Raw genomic sequence first — 17,341 nt, forward strand, 5'->3', positions numbered from 1 at the left:
CCATTGCATGAAGTTTTGTGTGTTTGTTTTGGGAATACAGAAAAATCATTTAGATTTCAGCCCTCTATTTAAACCACAGTCCAATGGGATTATGTTTATTTGACTTTTTTTTTTTTGTCTCTAGCATGTATATACTCCTTTGCTTTTGTAGACAGACCCCCAAGATGCCAGAAGAGTTTAAAAATCTGTGGACTGTAAGCCTTGCCACATTTTATGTTTATTAACTAATTTTCAAAAATATTAAAGGTCAGATTTTGTTTTATCAAACTTAACATCTTGTCTTTAGTGATATATGCCTATTCCTTTTGGGTTCATTATATGTCATAGTGATTTGTGTTGAGGTATTTCTTTTGTGTACATCTACCTCCAAAAGATTTTAAATACAATTGCAGAACTTTACATTTGTAACTTGAGAAACAAGGAAACACATTTAAAAAAAATCAGAACACCCTTCCATAACAGTCATACATAAATCAGTGAAATAAAATTCATTTAAAAAAGCATGCTGATCGTTCACTATAGTTTAATTTAGTATAACTCTTATTTTTAAGCTGTTGGATGTAAATTGAGTTTAGATATTAGCCAGATAATCATATTATTCACACATAAGCCTTAAAATGATGTGTGTAAATAGTTCTTTCATGTTAGCTTCTTTCTTTGGTAGTAAATTTTTACTGAAAAGTCTCCAGTTTTTAAATATATAAAGTACCACGTTTTTTCTTTTCTAACCATAAAAGTTCTGTGTAAGGTATTTTCCTTTTTTCTAATATAGTATTTCTCTACCATGTCTTTTTTCTGTACTTGTTATCAAATCCCTTTTCTAAGTCTTTTTATGTTTTGTTTAGACAACTGTTCATTCAGCTGTTCATCCACTTATTCATTCATTCAAGAAATGATTATTTAATTCCTATTATATGCTAGGCATTTGACTACATGATGTGGAAAGAAAGTATGGGGAGGAAAAAGGGAATGGGAATTCTTTTGTACTGATGCATGTCTTAGGTATGAAGTATGACTTTTATGTGTCTTATCATGTGGTCATCACATGAGATAGATTTTACCATTTCCATTTTACAGATGAGGATTTAGGTTCAGAGAGATTAAGGGTTTGCATAGAGAACATAGTTTATAAGCAGCAGAGCTATGATTTGACTCCAGGACTATCCGATTTTACACAGTATTGCCTTCCTACATGGGAGATAGGTGAATAAAGTGAGCATACTGCTTGTCTTCACAGACGGTGTGGTTTGGTGTGCTGTATCTCTGTGCTTTGTGAAGATGTCTGCAGAGCGCGTGAAGTTCTAGCTATCTTCTCAGCCCTTCTCCCTTGCAACCAGAAAAGCTCCTTTAAAAGTCCATTTTCCTTACTGGGCTTTCTCATTGCATCTTATGTGAAAAATGGATTTTACAGCTAAAAAACAAAAAAGGCTTCAGAGTCACTGGTCTAGGAGAATTGTATATGTTTACATATATGTGTAAGTAGAGAGATAAATAGTCTTATACACAGATAGAAAGAGAATGATAGGAGATGAATATGTGAAAAATTAGATATACTGGTTTCGGAATACAGAGGTAGGTTAGGGGATTTTCAATTTGGAGTTTGAAAGCTTGTTAAAATAATGCCATTTGAGCTCTGTCTTCAAGGATGGCTAATATTTGGCATTGTAGAAATCTGGAGGTAGTGTGGCAGCGAGGGTACGTAGGGAACACTGCAGGTAAGGGAAACAGCATGATCCAAGACCCAGAGGTAGAGATGAGGCATATGCGACAGAAAGTTTAATGTGTCCAGAGAGAAACTTGATTGTAGGAAAAACGGACAAAACTGTTGATTGTTATCAGAATATGGCAAGCTTTGAATGCCCGACTAAGGAGTGTAGTCTTTTCTAGTGGGAAACCTTTAATAGGTGTTTGAAAAGATAAAGGTGTGATATGTGGTGATAATGATTAAGAAAGATTGATTGTAAGCAGCATGTAAAATGGATTGGCTGTGGGAAGACCTGTTGTACTATAATAGTCGAGGTGAGTGGTAATGGCAGTGGGAATGAAGAATAGAAAATGATTATAAGTGATAAAGCAGAGGCTAGATTGTTAGGTATTGGGGGCTGATGGAATTAGTGCATTAGTTACCACAGATAATTCCGAGGTTTCCCTCCTGGAGGAATGGGAAGCTGATGGTGCCAAGTGGCAGGTTTGAGTGTTGAGTTTTATCGTTTGTATCTTAACTGATTCCAAAAAGATTTGAGGAGTTTGTCATAATTGTTTATAATAGAATAAGATAGAAAAAATGAGAATCAAGATTAAACCTAAAAGGAGTGGAGATGCAAAATTAATACAAGTGGTAAAAATGCACTGAGATGCATATAATAAAGTCCCTCTCTGATTGCCTAGTTGGGACAAAAGTTTTACTGTTAAGCTTCCTAGAAAATAGGAAAGATAACATTGTACACTATACTGTCTCAAAAGAAACTAGATTCACAGTCCATGATGTAACACATAGTTATTAGGAGTTTAACATTTATTGGTACTGAGGCCTGAGAAAATTTTCTTCCCTGGAAGCCTGCAGAGGGACACTTTATTATATAGTCAACAGTATCGGCAGTAAATATAGTCCTGAGTATTCAGCTGATTCTTATAACATCTTTGACTTCCAGCTAAGGAAACAGCACTATTGAGTAAAAGCACATTTATTTATTTTTTGTACTTTTTTTTGAATTTTTGAACTTTATTTTTTTATACAGCAGGTTCTTATTAGTTATCCATTTTACACACATCAGTGTATACATGTCAATCCCAATCTCCCAATTCATCATCCCCCCCCAGCCCCCCCCCCCCCGCCGCTTTCCCCCCTTGGTGTCCATACGTTTGTTCGTTCTCTACATCTGTGTCTCAATTTCTGCCCCGCAAACTGGTTCACCTGTACCATTTTTCTAGGTTCCACATATACGCATTAATATATATTTGTTTTTCTCTTTCTGACTTACTTCACTCTGTATGACAGTCTCTAGATCCATCCACATTTATTTATTTTTAAAGAGGTTAATGGAAAGTCGGATCTCAAGATTAGTTGTTTCAAATTGTGCTTTCTGGAACCGTAAGTGTTTCTTCACAGACCTCCAGGTTCTGGTTCCCTTATTCCCACTTTAATCACAGCAGCTCTGCCTTTATTTGTTTTATAGATTTGGTTTGCATTTTAAAATTTGGTGTTGGAACAGAGCGTTCCATAGCTTAAAAAAGTTTGAAACCACTGGCTTATAACAGTGGTGTCAAAGTAGAGTTCAGGGAAAAAATATTAATACTTATATTTATATATTTTTTCATGCCTTAAATTTTCTGTTTTCATGAATAATTTATAAGGTAAATAATGTGTTAGAAAGGTAACATATATATATAAAATTTATAAACAAATGTACAGTGGTGGTCATTACATGTATATTTTATTGATGGGTTACATTATATAAAAGTGGGTCTCAGAGGAGACCCACTGAGCTAGAGGAATGTATAGACAGAGTAACTCTGAGATAATTTGTAATGAATATTGTATCACAAAGTTTAGTCTTCAAAGCTACTTGGTTTGCTGAAAATTTTAAAGTTTTATTCTTTGGTAAAAAACTGGCCAGCCCATATCCCCTATTGCCATTTAAAGGCACAAGCATTTTTTTTTGGCATATTCAAGTTTGAACTTTTTTTTTTTTTAACAGTACTAAATTGTAATGACTTCATATGATATACGTGAGATGTTTTTTTGAGCTTTGACGTCTTTCATCTCATTTAAATCTCAAAACATCCATGCAAGACAGGGCAGGTAGGTGGATTTTTCCTCCTATTTCACAGATGGGGAAACAAAGGCATGAGGAGGTGGTTATTTTTCTAAAAGCCATGCAGGAAAGTAAAAGGGCTCTAGAATGAAGTTCTTCCTTCTATCTATCTTTTTCATTACCTTTCTGCTTCTAATCACTGCCCTGCTAATGCCTCCTTAAAGCATGCATCTAGGGCTGCAGAAGCAAAAGCTCAGAATAAAAGATTGATGTCAGGATTCAGTAGAAATGAGCATGGTTAGATGAAAGTCAGGAAGAAGAAACTGAATTTTAAATGGAAAGATAAACCCTCAGGCATGTAATGGTAAAAAACTTCTGCAAATTCCTATTGTTTATTAGTGGCTCCCTGAAGACCAGAATTGAGAAGGATTGTGGTTATGCAGGGTCTCAGTGGGAAAAAATGCCTTCTAGCATGATATCTGCTGTGGATGGCCTTCTGCTAGCCAGGAATTACGATTAGAAATAATCTTCTATCCTGAATGTAATAAGTATGGCAGAGACAGAATTTGGAAAAGCCATAGAGAGTTTTATATAGTTCAGTACTGGTAAGCGATGAAACTGAAGCTCAGAAAAACTGTTTTGTCTTATATCATCGTAACTCTGTAACTAGATCTTAATTCTCTGACTTGCAGCTTAGTCCTTTAAAAATCCTATCATACTAAAAAAGTTGGGATGAGGTGGGAAGCTTGGAAAAAAACAAGAAAACTAAACCATGTAAAGAAATCAAAAGGAATAATTTATTAAGACTGTGTCCTGTGACTATAATTAATCTTTGATTTTGACTTTCTGATATCCTGGCTGGCTATCATCATACTTTGTATTTTTAAGTTTGTTTCCTTTCTATTAGGTATTCATGTGCTGAGAAAGTAGATACTGGTCATGAGGAACATTTTAATATACAGCCCTTTTGTTAGCATAAATCAGTTTGTTTGATTTTGATTCAATTAGGTTCAATGGAGACATTTCTAGACTCATAAGAGTGAAGCCAGCTTTAGAGAATAGTATATAGCAACTACTAAACCACCCTGCTTATAAATAGTCCCTTACACATCAGATTTAAAAATTCTCAACTTCCACTTGTTTTATTGTCTCCCTTGTCTAACGCATCACATTCTTTATTTCTTAAATGAGCTTCCTTTCTCCGTCCACTAAGTATATTCTTCTTGTTGTCTTTAAGGCCAATTCACCTTTCATATTCAGGTTTCTTTTTCTCTGAGTCTTCCTAGCCGAGAGTAAAATGCTGATTCATACACAACTTCCTTACCCAAAAGTTGACATGCTTTTATCTGTTCTTAATTTTTAATGAATTTTAAATTTGTGGTAAGCCTGCCTTTCTGTGGGCTTTTAATCATTATAGGTGTGCCCATCCTAAATTTTACTATTCTAGGTAATTTTCAAAGGGAAACCTACACATAGGGACCCTTCCCTGGAAGTTTGGAATCTAAGGCAGTGCTCATGTGGACATGAATGAAAAGAAAGTTCAGGTAGGAGAACGGAAAGAAGGCAGTACCTGAATGGGCAACTAAGGGTATGTCCTTTATAAGAGTAGAGAGAAGGAATAAGTGTATAGGTAAGGGGAAGTTTAGGCTGAGTAAGTGAGGGAGTTCTCAACTGTAGAAGAAGTAAAAGAAAGTTGAAAGTTCTGTTCAAAGCAGTCTAAGAAATCCTTCAGAGGAGATCAGCTTCTAGGAGCTCTGTAATAGTCTAAATCATTAGTGTACTGCTGAATCTAGTAGATGTTCTTTTTCTTTGTGATACTACTTCATGCCACTTTTTATTACTCTAAGTTAGGAAATTTGAGTTGATATTTTGTCTGACAATTTTTCATATATACAGTTGTCTTCTGTGTTTCCTGTTTCATTCAGTTAGTTGTCATGGAATGGAAAAAAGACAAGACTGGGCACCTGCAAATGTAAAATACTTAACAGTAAATAGTATAAAATATCAAAGAGAGGAATTAGTTTTCAAAATGAAAGCCTGAATACCTCTCAGCTTGAGGCCTCTGAGATTCTAGAATAGGTTCTTAAAGACATGATTTGTGAGCCACCTAGAAGGTGAGTACTGGAAGCCAGAAGGTTGTACTCAGCAGTAGCCATGCCTCACAAGCTCTGTGCTGCCAGGGATACTGGGGAGCCGTCTCAGGAACATGGGCCAGATAGAGTGTTTTTAACTTTCGGTAAGGAATTGAGAAGTTGCGGTGAGACTTCGTGGACAAAAGGGGTAAATATAGCCTGGCACCTAGTTAATACAGTTGTGCAGCCTAATAATTTTTAAAGTGTAATTATCCAATTATTAAAAATTTTGAATTTATTGAATTCTTAAAGACATTGTTTCACAAGAGAGAGTTATGTACCACAGGACCTGCTCGGTGGATTAACTGAGGGGTGAACATGAGAGTTCTCTTTAGGTTTGAAAAGTATGTTTTGGAAGTGGAAGTAGATTAGACTTTCCATCGGTTTCTTGCTAGTCTCTCAGAATTAGGAATTAAGAGTGAACTACAAGGTACTCTTCACTCAGCATCAGAAAGAACTCTGGGACAGAGATGGAGTGGACAAGTTCGGGGAGCTGGTAATCCTTAATTGAGTGTTATTTGGAACAGGGCTTCTCAAATTTTGTTTTTCCCGGGGATCTTGTGAAAGTACAGCTTCAGATTCAGAAAGTTTGGGGTGGAGCCTGAGGTTGTGCATTTTTATACAAACTTTCAGGTGATGCTGTTGCTGTTGGTCTGTGGACCACACTCTGAGTAGTCAAATTTAGTCTTTTAAGAGGATTTAAGGATTGGAAAGTTGATTATGTGTAATAACTGCAGTGATTTTTTTCTGACTGGGTATGACTGCTTTACACGTGTTATCTTACTTTTCACAGAAAACATTCAAGGTAGGTGGTAATATTTTTACGGATGAAGAAATTGAGACACAGGGAGCTTAAGTAGCTTGCTCATGGTTTGTAATTGGTGTGACTGGGATTTAAACTTAAAAGACACCAAAACCCTTCCTAGGTCTGTCATATTTCCATGGGATTCTGTGGTTTTTGTGAAAATGATTTTCACGCTTAAAAATAGTTTCTAATTGTGGGAATTTACTCTATTTCATGCATGGGGGGAAAAATAACAACCCAACATTGTTTCCAGTACCAAATTTGTTGTATGGGTTCAGGAAAAATAAGCTTTTTAAACATACTGCCAACTAAATTTTAAAAATTATAAAATTTATTCATTCTTTAGTGGAAAAATATTGGCAAGTATAAAAAAAGTTTTTCATAATTCTTCTGAATTATCTAAACATAATGATTGCCACTGTTTTGAGTTTTTCTGATACACATGCATACCCCTGTATACTTTTTTAAAAATTAAAATTGTGTTGTGTACACCTATTTTTTCCCACTAAGCACAACTTTAATAAAGACATAACAAAGCTCTACTTTACCCTTTCCTGTTTTTCTCTTAATCATTGGCAACCTCACCATTCTCTCCTAGGCTGCAATCAAATTTTCCTTATTCTTCATCTCTCCCGGTAATTGCTGCCAAATTCTGCTATTTCTTTGTATTATCTTTGTAACTTGCTTGTGTTTTTCACATCCAGGCTAGATTGTTTTTCTACTAGTTAATGATGACTAAATCACCATATAATTCTTAAATTCATTCTCTGCTTCATTGGTTGACTATTTTGGCTGCGCACAAAACCTTTAGTCTTTCTTTTCTCACATCTTTTTAGTGACTTTGATGAAATCAGTGTGAATACTAGCGGAGTTTAAAGCCAGTGAAGTACCTGACCCTATTAGCTTTTATTTCTAACCAAAAATTTTTTTTAACTTCTTGCCTCCATTGCCAGATAGGGCACTGGTTTGCATATTTCCTTTTCTAAAATGTAGTATCTATGGTTTTATACTTGCATGTGTGTTTATTTAATTTTAATAAATAACTCTACCTTATTGAGGCTTTCTCAAGTTGTTGGTTTGTTCATTAAAACTTTACTTATCAAGTTAAATATGGGTGCAGAATGACTGGAGAAGTCTGTTGATGTTTGTAGGTGCTCAAACAGTTTTCTCTTCTCCTCAGTTCTTTATTCTTTGCAAAAAGTCTCATCTACTTATCACCTGTGGCTTCTGGTCAGTGCATCTTCTCTCAGTGGATCCATGTAGATTGAGAAATGTAATCTCACAGCTTTATTCCTACCCTCTGCCAGAAAAAAAAAAAGCAGCTAGAGCTCTTTTGTGGCTTTTCTAAGATTTTTGTTTTGAATAATAATGGAGAAATGGTTGTGGATGAAATTGGGATGAACAGTGCATGTCAAAAGATATACTTCCTAAAATCATATATATAATCTCTTCGGTAGGTAAAGAAAAATGTATCCTTATCCATGGATCTTTGGGAACATCAAAGATTTAAGTGAATAAGAATTTAGGAAAGTATAGTTAGAAATTAATATTTAGAAATTAAAGTTGTCTCGGTCACTTAGCATAAGTGTGTGCATATAGGCCTTAAATTTTAGGTAGGACAGTGAGACCGTGGTAAAGGGAATATTGTTGATAATTACAGGAACTAGGATTTGACTCCAGATCTGACTGACACCAAAGCCTGTGATTGAAATGATTATCATTTTAATTTTATAAATAAGGAGGATTATAGATTCCTTATGTTCAATTTAAGAGCTTAATTTTTAACTCCTAAAATGGTATTTTCATCTCATGTTAAGTATATACTGTGTGGTGTGGACATTAAATAAGATTATTGATTATAATGATTGGTTAAGAATTATTTATTTCCTTGGAACTTGCATTTTCTGATTAGACCTGACCCAAATCTTGTCCCTTGGTATCTTCTTGTTTCATTTTTTCTTAATCTTTTTGATTCTCACTGATCAGTATTACTAAAAGTTATACTTTGGGAGTCTTTGGAGATGCAAAGATTCTCTCTCTTTTTGTATTTGTCAATTTAATAAAACTTTATGTTTCTGAGAACTGATACCTTTACAGATGAAATTGGGGGTTAGGAAGTCACTTCATTAAGGTTAGGTTTAACACTATAAGGTAGTAATTAAGAGTGAGAAGGCTTGGGTTTGAATCCCAACTCTTTAACTGTGTGACCTTGGGCAGATTTTATTACCTCATTTTCAGTTTCCTCATCTGTAAATAATTATAATGCCCATCTCATATAAAAGAGTTGTGAGAATTAAAGGAAATAATGTTTATAAAGGGTTTAGTGTAGTGCCTGGCACAATAAACAGTCAAGAAAGAAAAGCTAACATAAAAACAAAGTACAGTTTCAAGGTATTTTAGGCACATATATTTTCTTAAGATATGTTAATGTAAACTTAATTAAATGAATTTAAAGTTTAAAATACTAGGTTTGTAGAATAGATTGAGATGATATACTTAGAATAGCTATTTAAACCTAAAATAAAAATAAAAATATTAATTTGGGCGGCTCTATTCATCTCATTGAATTGTCTATGCTTCTGATTTTATTTTCCTTATTAATATTACTTGTTGGACACGTCACCATTGACTAACCTCTACTTGAAGAAGGGGAAGTAAATTAACAAACTGAAATTTTAATGGTTTCTATTTTGTGAACAAGCTTTACAAATGTTTAGGGAGGAGACAATTTGGAAATTTATATAATTAATATGTATAACTTGTCTTAATAAGTTTATTATAAGTTGACTATTGGCTCTCAAACTTGGCTGATTTACCTGGAGAGCTTTGCTTAAAAAAATTCCCAAGACTGCCTCTTCTCCCTTCCCCTCCCCAAGACCTGTTCCTCAAGTGATTCTGTTGATCAGTCAGATCTGGATGTCACTGGGCTACAACAACTCAAGTGTAGCTCTGTGAACCCTATAATGGAACATACTCAATTCTTTTTTTTTTTTAAAACAATAAGGCAACTTAGTTTACTTTGAAAGATATTTATGGCAAATATAAGTCTCCTTTAAAGAAAGTTTGTGCAGTCTCAGAACTCTTAACTACTCATTATAATATACAATGATTATTTAGAAAATATTTACATTTAAGTTGGAGCAATTCCTTTTTTCTTTTTTTAGAAAAATGTAAATCAGATAAAGATAGAAACTTATTTTTAATTTCCTTATTCTTATATTATCATATTTCTGTTTATGATACCTTGCTTAGAATATGTCTCATGAAATGCTTTACGCCAATGTGCCTCCAGAGGAGAACCTGGGCCTAGAGTGAGGCAAGCAGAGTGTCCAGGGCACAGCGTTTAAGGAGGCACTCACTGTCAGGGCTGTTGCCTGAGGAGCTCCTTAAATTTTGAACCATAGGCGCCTGCTTGCTTGCCTCACTCTTCTTCCAGCCTTGCTCCGGAGAAGTAGGCTGCATATAAATTATTTTAATTTTAGTTTAGCATAATCTTATGCATGCTTGTATGTTTCATAAAAAATAATGACAATGAAAATAATGTAGCCGAACCCAAATTTATATTACCCAGAAAAAAAATAGGTTAACTATTTGAAAAAGATAATATTATGATTTTATTCTTGCATGTTCAGTAATTGTCAGAGTGTCAGAAATTCCAGTTTAGTAGAATCTTGTCTCACACTGAAATATGCTTGTTTTATCTACTGGCAGCTATCTGAAATCATTAGTGCTCTATCATAAGTTTCTTAATTTGATAAATAGTACATTGAGTTCTTGACCTTATGGATGATCATTGAAGCAATAAGTGGTAACTCCAGTTTTACCATATTTTTATTAATAATTTTAGAATTCTTTGAGAATTTGCCTATGATTTTTCTTTTTTTTTGAGTGCCACATCTGGAAATGCTCAAAACTTGTTTGCCTTTTTAAGAGAACATTTTGCAGTGAAAGTATAACTTCTTCAGAGGTGAGGTTCAAGTTAACGAATGATGAACCATAATGTGAGGAAGCATAATATTGTGAATTATTATTTGGCAGACATAACTAATGGAGGCATTAGCTGCTGAAGCCATTAATAAAGTACCACTTGCAGAAGGCTAGAGAGATAGGCAACACAGAACTTTCTCTGTAAACTCTCAGAATGTAAACTACAGTACAACCTAGTTTATTCAATAAGGACTAAATTCTTTAAGTTTGATATGTTTGTAGGTTCCATGATTAATGTGTAACTAGAGTATAAAAGGAGTATTTAGAATCTGTTAAACTTTGTAGATGTGACATCATTGTCAAGTCAGGCATTTTATTTCTTAAAGTTAGAATTTATTTAAATGCACTTTTTTTTTCCAAAATAAAATTTTAATTTCTACTTACAGTGGTGCCAAAGTAAGTTTTCCTAAATAAAATTATTTAATATTTAGGTCTGTTGATAGTGTTTAAAGTAAACAAAAATAAACCCATAACAACCAAGGGTGGAGGAGTATCTAGATTTGTTTTTAGCTTTCTTTTTCATGGTTTCTCAGAAGTGTATCATATTATAAATACATTCAAAATGTTTTGCTCTGAGGATATGTAGCATTCCTATAAAGGTTAAATCAATAAAAATGATTTGGACACATTCCTAAGCATGGCTAGAACAGGTAGCCCGTTGTTTTAGGTACCCTTGAGTTTTTGGAGCAGATCATTATGGCGTAGCAAAAGAACTTACTAAAAGTTGCTTTCTATGTGTAGATGCGTCAGCTTAAAAAAAGCAAGATTTTCTGGCCTTCTAGAAATGAATATTTTTACAGTAGCCTGTGAATATTGATTTAATGATATGTTTTAAACTTTGTTAAAGTTCGAAGCTTTTTTTTTTCTCTTCTCCGAATGCTGAAGATACACCATAATTGATAAGGAAGAGGTACGTACAGGAAAAATGCAATGGGCAAGCCTTTCCAGCCAGTTTAGAATAAATGGTAGTCTTATGATTAAAGAAAGTATCAGACATTATAATTGCAAAATTAGGAATTAGATATGATTCTTTTTAGTCTTGCCAGTTTAGAAGAAAATTCTGTAATCACTGGAATGTTATCTGTTCAAAATGTTCAAATGCAAGTTTGCATTTGAACGTTTATTTAAAAAAGCATATGTGTTTCTCCTATGCTCAGGGTTGACTTCTTAGTGTGGTATTGTTGCTAGGTAGAGTTTTATTTTATGCCATTTGTTTGCTGTTTTCTTGTTCATTTCATATGTTTGAGTATGTAAGTTTTAAGTTCATATGTAAGTTTTCAGATCACACACTTTTCACAGCTACTTTTCAAAAAATTCCTTTCTGTCAGCTTACAATAATAAGATAATTTTTCTTAAAGTTTCCTTTAAAACAGCATTCAGGGTATTAGGTGTTTTTTGATCATGGAAACACAATGAATTGACCATGTATTTGGCTGAATAAGGTTTAAATCAAAGTGGAGAATTTGAGTTACATGCATTAGTTTCATTATAGAAAATCGCTTATCATTTTGTACATGTAATATATATTTACTTTGTACGTAAATATTTTATCAAAAATACTATGTTATTTGTTGGAGCACATGATTTCATTTCATAGCCAAGAAAATAGTTTGAACATGTCTGAGTAAAAATGATTTTTACACATATAAACATATATAGAATGGTTTAACCATTTAATAATGAAATAATTTAGCAATTTAAGCCAAATATTTTGCTCTCTTAAAAAATAGTTATAGTATCTCTTGATATATTCCGATTTATCATTACATTAAAAAGAAAGAACATTTATAAAAATAAAAATAAGCTAAAAATCATATGTCTCAATTTTCTTTCTAGATACTTGTGAACGATGATTAAAAATAAATCTCCATATGTGTTTTCTTTGATCCTATTGGTGCACTAAAATATTCTGCAATCTGCTTATACATAGTATATGGGAAATATACTGTTAAATCTTTATTACTAAATCAAGAGCGATGTTCTGACAATACCGATTGTCTTGATCTAGCTTAGATAATAGTATTTTTAAAATAAAGTGGATACTTGTGGTAAAATGTTTTAAAAATGTTATAAGTTTTCCTCCTAAAATAGAATATATTATGTGTGTTTAGTTTTAACAACTGAGGGAATGTAAAGAATTCTGTGTAACACTGGAGTTTTAATAATATGAAAAAGAGGAGTTTCTACTATGAAGAGAAGGTTGGATTGATGATCAAAGGTTTGGATTACATTGACTTTCACGTTTATATTGCTTTACGAACATACTGTGTAGTACATTGTCTTTGTAAGTATATCTGTTTTATGGATTATCTTCTTAAATATTTTAATTTTTGTTTTGAACTCTGTAAGAGCAGTAGCAGTTTTTTCTGCATTTTGTCAAAAGACGAATTACCTAAAAGCTTTACAAGTTTCGTGAGAAGTAAAAATTAATCTTGCTAGATTACCTTTTGTAACCGGTTATCTTGCCTGATATTAGGATGGTACTGTCTTGATGGAAGTTTTCTCATAGATATCTTCTTATAGTGTCTTAATATTTTTGAATCGGGTGCTAAGGTCCTTAGTATGAAATGCTTGTATATTTTTACATTTATACATTTTATGGAAAACACAGTGATTGATAATAATGTAGACTATTAGCATAAAAAAGTTTTCTTTCTGTGGTAGTATAATATTGCAGATTTCTGTAATCTGACAGAAGTTTACAAAATAAAGTGAGAATTCACTTTTCTTCAAAAAATAGGTTTTCTTTAAGGTGTGTTTACAAAACTTATAAAAAAGTTATTATTGATTAAAGGGAACACGTACCCTGTAACTTTTGCATACTCTTGTGTCTAATTCTGGGATCAAATTACACTAATACTGTAAAACCAATGAGATAAATATTAATTGTAAAATACAGCACTTTTTTCTTTTTCAGGTTCATAGTGAATTCACTTTGTTTAGATCCATTTAAGTAATTCTTAATCATTTGGTGGAAATGATGATACCTTTCCACTTAAAGATTATCTGGAAATTTGAAGTTTAAATTGGGAACTTCAGTAGAAAAATTTAAAAATAAAATTAATTATAATTATTACTATCAAAATGAAATAACTGAATTAAAAATCACAATGCCTAATTTAACTTGTTTACCTAGGTTATATGGGCAATGAGTAAATATGCAGAAAATATACCTGTTTAGCTTCAAGCCGGAGTTGTTCTTTGAGATAATGTATGTAAATAGGTATCTGTTAGCAGATTAATTACATTCATATTTTCCCTTGTGAACTGTAATAATTTGTTTAACTGATACCAGTTTTTAATTTAAGTTTATAACTGGAAAATAGTGTCCTTGTGTTTTACAAGTATAGTTTTTGATTATTTTAATCTTGTATACCCTAACAGATGCCTAATCTCTGTTGTTGGTTTTACAGATTAACATTTCTCTGTTGGTATACATGCAAAAAGTAATTGATTATCTTTCCAATAGAACTGCAAACGATACCTCAGTTAACTAATTTACAGTTGTTTTCTTCCTGGTTTACAGTTATTATCCCAAGTTTCTCTAGTCACTTGTGTGTGTGCATTCATATGCACAGGTACATTCATATACTACGTATTAAAATTTTCATAATTGAAAGAAATTGAAGTTGTATTTATGTGGCAAATATTTAGCTTCTGTATAAAAATATGTCCATGTCCATAGAAAGTTCTGTTGAATACCGCAACATCATTATTCGAATTTTTCCAAAGAAAGACATTGCATATACATGCCTTAGAACCTTACTGATTGTTATTGTGATTTGGCTAGCATTTTTCCTTTATTTCCCTTTTTTTTTTGGCTTTTGCTTTTAACTGAACCACAAAATGGATTTAGTTGTAAGATATCTGACTACAAGGAATATCTAACAATAAGGAATGTATAAACAAAGTCTGGCACACTCGTGGTTCATATGATTTTTGTGAACCTGAAAATGTGTATTTAAATGTTTGAGTTTTTAGCTAAGTCTTTTATGTAAATATATTTTTATAGTTGAGGGTATAATGATTTCAGTAGACACCATTGATATAAAGACTGAAAAGTATAAAATAAAATTAATTTATTTGATTTTGTGGTAAAAATTATTGGCCTTGCACAGGATACTTGGATGTACCTTGTTAGACTCTCACTTCTCTAATGTAACTCTTATGTATAATTTCTTAAGGGATGGGAGTAGAAGTAGTGCAGATAACAGTCTTTAATTGCCACCATAATCTTAAATACATGTCTGAGAATAATGTAACTTGGTAAATTTTCTGACATCATTATAATAATTTTAAAATATCTTAAACATCATTAAAATTGCATTCACTTAATATATGTCTGTATGGTGCAGAATTCCTTGTTTTGTGGGCAGTTGATTTAAAAATTGAAAATCACTTAATTAGAGGCAAAATCACACTCAGTATGATTTTTAGTCCTGGACTACATATTGGATGTTGGATTTATGAGTATTAACAAGAATAAAGAGTACTTACAGGAGGTGTATCAATAATGAATTTTTTCTTCACTGCAAGTATTAAATGCTTATCTGGACTCAATTCTACAGCTCATTTTATTTGGGAATTATCTTAACATATAATGGTGAATGATTAGGTTTTTATTCGTATAAGACAGCATATTTATGAAAAAATATACTTTAGAGTTAACATCCTGTTCAACAACAACAATAAACACCCGAAATGATTGGTATGGTATTGCTTACATTCAGCACTGTCCAAAGTTGAATCCTACATCCTTAGTAAATAATACAAAGGGGAGAAATTCCTAAGAATTCAACGTAAGATGAAGATTTTGTATACAATGTAATAAAAGAGCATTTAATCTCAGTTGCTCTACAGATCTTTAAAAAATTATGTGGGAGTGTATGTGTGCTTGTTGTTAAATGGACAAAAGCTGGTGGTCAACTGTGGTTAAAATTGTAAGTAAAGTCCCTTTGAATAAGGTATAGAATTTCCCCATTATTTTTTTGAATTGTAATACATTAATCAAAATACATATCCACCGAATTCCTTAAACTTTGAAATGGCAATAGATTGTATCAAGGTGTATATTTTCATTATGTGAGACTTCCTTTTCTAAAGATTTGTTTTAAAAGATTAAATATTTCATATTTCATGAAGAATCTCCATATACTTTAGAGAGCTTAGAATATTTTGCTCTTTAGAAAATACTGAATATGGAGTTTATTGTTATCCTTATTATGGGAGGCTAATGACAGGTTATTTTTTTGGATGAAGTTTTATCTTCAGTGGAATTCATTGGTATAGGAGAAAAAGGTAGTGCATTTGGGTAACCTAGTGGGAATACTGCTTAAATTAGCATTGGTTTTGTTAGCACCCATTTACTAATAAATCTTGCATGGCAGATGACTAGAAAAAATAGTCATGCTTTGTCACATTTACAGGTTTATTGTTTGTAGGAAGGATTCTTTCATATTGAAGGTATTTGTCTGTCTGACCATATGTGTATTATTTTTACAGAGACACACTGTAGAGGTAGACTGTTCCAGTGAATCCCTTATGTAAAAATATCTCTGTAGACTTTTGTTAGGTAATTAATTGCATTTGCAATGAATGCTTTTGAGGAGATTTGCATGACCTCACTATTAGAGTTGTCACATTTTAGTATCTTGCAACAGGGGTTAGAACAGTATGGAAGGTTGGTATTTGTATGCTTTGGAGAGGAGTTTGAGATGTTACCCTGTTTTGCCATCAGTTTTCGAGTATGCATGGGTGCATCATTAATCATAGGAAATGCAAAAATAAATAATCCAGTCCCATTGGATTTTTTTATATGAATACTTACCTTTTCCCTTTTTTGTATATACAGTTGAGGTATTTAGGTAACCCCTAACCTTTTGCTTCAACAAAGAAGTACAGTATAAAAATATTACCACAGTTTTCATGTGAGCAGCTCTTGAGAGGAAAAAAAAAGCCCTCTAGATGAATATTTGTTGAAAAAAAAGTTGTGATACAGAATGTCTTAACTCAGCCCCAATACGGTACTTGAGGACCACCAGTGTATAAAATTGAAAGCACATGAGTTTTGAAGCACTAGAAAAGGTTTGTAATTGATTAGCGCTGCTTGAAAGTACTGAAGTACAGTGAGTTTTGATTTGTGAATGGTTCTATTCAATAAAGATTAATTCTGTGTGTTTGATAAAATCTTAGTGCCTTCAATGAGTTAGTTTTTTCCCCCCTCTGCAGTTTATTTAACCATCAAATATTTCAGTGTTCTTTTAACAAACTGGAACATTTCTATCTTACTGAATTTAACTTTAGCATGACTGATTTAAACAAGTCAAACTATCAGTGATTAGTTTGAAGGGTGTAATTGAAGAGATTAATTTTTTCTTCTTTTAAAATAACTAAAGTATATCATAATGTAACCATGTATATTTCATGCTTTCTTGTGATTTAGAGACTATCAAGAGATTTATATAGACTAACAATATTTTTCTGTGATTTGTTTTAAATCTTCTACATTCTAAAATATTTTTAATGTTTAGAAGTGAAATCTTTACCAGTTTTCATGTAAAATTATGATTATTTACTATAATGTTAAATAATACATAATAAGAGTCTTTGGAAATTGCATCGACATTGTTAGCTTTTAATAGGAGTGGTCTTCTATATATGCT

The 17,341-nt window shown here is 32.5% G+C and overlaps 2 protein-coding genes across 10 annotated transcripts in view; one reads left to right on the forward strand and one right to left on the reverse strand.

Moving 5' to 3' along the window:
- SUPT3H (SPT3 homolog, SAGA and STAGA complex component) overlaps positions 1 to 17,341 on the forward strand; it is a 389,529-nt gene that overhangs the window by 28,874 nt on the left and 343,314 nt on the right. Inside the window, exon 1 of one of the 8 annotated variants that reach the window (XM_029243540.1) lies at positions 3,699 to 3,802. The exons of the other annotated variants lie outside the window; for them this stretch is intronic. The gene's annotated coding sequence lies outside the window, so the exon portion shown is untranslated. Of the gene's footprint in view, positions 1 to 3,698; positions 3,803 to 17,341 lie in introns of those variants that run through there. 8 annotated transcript variants of the gene reach the window in all.
- The window catches only part of LOC114907724 (runt-related transcription factor 2-like), a 44,861-nt gene that overhangs the window by 24,398 nt on the left and 3,122 nt on the right, over positions 1 to 17,341 (reverse strand). The gene's annotated exons all lie outside the window — the stretch shown is intronic.

The sequence above is a fragment of the Monodon monoceros genome, unplaced genomic scaffold (genome assembly GCF_005190385.1).
Source record: "Monodon monoceros isolate NGI ecotype Baffin Bay Population unplaced genomic scaffold, NGI_Narwhal_1 Super_Scaffold_3, whole genome shotgun sequence".
In the NCBI taxonomy this organism is placed as follows: Eukaryota; Metazoa; Chordata; class Mammalia; order Artiodactyla; family Monodontidae; genus Monodon; species Monodon monoceros.